The sequence below is a fragment of the Lactuca sativa genome, chromosome 7 (assembly GCF_002870075.4).
Source record: "Lactuca sativa cultivar Salinas chromosome 7, Lsat_Salinas_v11, whole genome shotgun sequence".
NCBI lineage: Eukaryota > Viridiplantae > Streptophyta > Magnoliopsida > Asterales > Asteraceae > Lactuca > Lactuca sativa.
In genome coordinates this window covers 133724110-133726152 of record NC_056629.2, presented here as the reverse complement: position 1 = coordinate 133726152, position 2043 = coordinate 133724110, and the positions used below count along the sequence as shown (strand labels likewise).

At 44.5% G+C, this 2043-nt stretch overlaps 1 non-coding gene across 1 annotated transcript; it reads left to right on the top strand.

Annotated features, from left to right (window-relative positions):
* The first annotated feature begins 1309 nt into the window (after nt 1-1309).
* On the top strand, nt 1310-1416 carry LOC111878408 (small nucleolar RNA R71). Its single transcript, XR_002845725.1, has one exon. It is a non-coding gene; the product is annotated as a small nucleolar RNA R71 (small nucleolar RNA).
* Nucleotides 1417-2043: the final 627 nt, after the last annotated feature.

Sequence of the window (2043 nt, the reverse complement as noted above, 5' to 3'; positions counted from 1 at the left end):
TATTGTCTTGTCTGCCAAATGGATCTTCATATTTACCAGTCTTGGCTCCGGTAAATTCAACCTCTTAAAGAAAGATAAAGGCATCAGATTGATGCTTGCACCCGATTCGGTCAATGCTTGGGTGACAACTTTATTCCCAAATTGGCACGGAATTATAATATTCCCCGGATCGCCTTTCTTTTCAGGTAGCTCACTCAATAGTACCTCCGCGACTTCAACCAATTCTTTCCTAGCAGCAAAAAGACCTTTTAGCAAGTTGAAGTATTTTGGTGTTTGGAGCATTGTTTCCACAAATGGCATATTAACTTGTAAGGCTTTAACATGCTTCATGAAGGTTCTATATGCTTCGACTTTTTCTGCAGGCATGGCTTTAATTGGGTATGGCAAAGGGGGATTATATGGCTTTAAAGGACTGACAATTTTATCATTCACGCACGGACTCGTCGAGTCCATTAGAGGGACTCGGCGAGTCAGATCGGGTTTTGCTAGAGTCGACTCTTCTGCCCTTTCTGTCTTCCTCTTGGAGATCCTTTGTGCATCTGTGAAAATTTCTTCTTTTCTGGAGGTCACTGCACTCACATTCTCCATTCTCGGATTGGTTTCGGTATTACTTGGAAGTTGACCCGGTCTTCTTTCGTTCACTTGGTGTGCAAGCTGTCCCAGCTGTTTCTCAATGTTGAGAATGGATGCCTGCTGATTCCTTATCATGTCTCTGGTCTCATGTATTGCAGCATCGTGATCATTGTGTCACTTTTCGGACGCGGCTATGAATCTAGTGAACATTTCTTCCAAATCAGCTTTCTTTTCTACCGGTTCTTCTCTTTGATATAGTCCCCTCTCCTTCTGCTTGTATTTTTCCTCCTTAGCCTTCTTATACTCTTCGTATGGGAGCCATTCCTTCTTAGGTTTTCGCCAATTTTCGTCGTATCGATCGCCACTTGAATAGAAGACTTGAGCTTTCTTATTTCCATTCTCATCCATATCACAATCCTTGGTGAGATGGGGCCCTCTACAATTTTCACATCCCACCCTCATAGCATGGATTGTTTGATCCATTTTTGTCATTCTTCTATCAAGACTATCAAGCTTAGCTATCACTGCCGCTATGCTATCATTTTCCGCGTTCACTACTCCCCGACTTACTTCGTTTCTTGGATTGTGGTATTCTCTAGAGTGCTTAGAGAATTCTTCAATTAACTCCTTGATTACCGGGGGCGCCTTCTTCGTGAGCGGACCTTGAGAATTTAGCAATTGCCTTGTGGTGACATTGACTCCATCGTAGAAAATGGAGACCTCTTGTTGGCTATTAAGGTCGTGATGTGGGCAATTTCTAAGCAAACTCTTGTATCTTTCCCATGCTTCATAAAGAGATTCTCCGGGCTGTTGCTCGAAGTTGGCAATTGCTTTCTTTAGCTTGGCTATTTTGGAGGGCGGACAAAAAGTGATCAATGAACTCCTCTTTCATCTTGGCCCATGTGGTGACCGATCCGGGAGGAAGAGACTTTAACCAATCCTTTGCAGCTCCTTTGAACGTGACTGGGAGCATGCGAAGAAGCTGGGTCTCGCGGGGGACATTCGGTACATTAAAGTAGTCGGCCACATCATTCACTTCGTCCAAGTGTTTATAGGCATCTTCGTGATCCTTCCCATAAAAAGGAATCTCCTTGAGTTGAGCGAGAATATGGCATTTTAGTTCGAAAGTGGTGGTTGCGGGAATTGTTGGCTGCACAAGTCCCGGGCCGGTGTCATCGCGCATCCTCTTCTTCCATTCCCCCATGGGGATTTCATCGATATTAGCCATAGTGATGACTAAATCGTCTTCAAACTCGGAGTCGTGCTCGAATGTTGGTTGTTCTTCTTCCTCGGTCTCGTATTCTATATCTTCTTGAATTGGGTCTTCAATAGTCAAAGAGGCACTGGATGCTCCGGATTTGCTGCTCCTCTTCTTGCTGAAAACGGACTTGAGGTTTTTGAGTGGCGAGTTCTTTGAGGAAGCGGATTCTACAACGGCTTTGCCCTTGCTCTTCCTTAGCGCGGATTCCA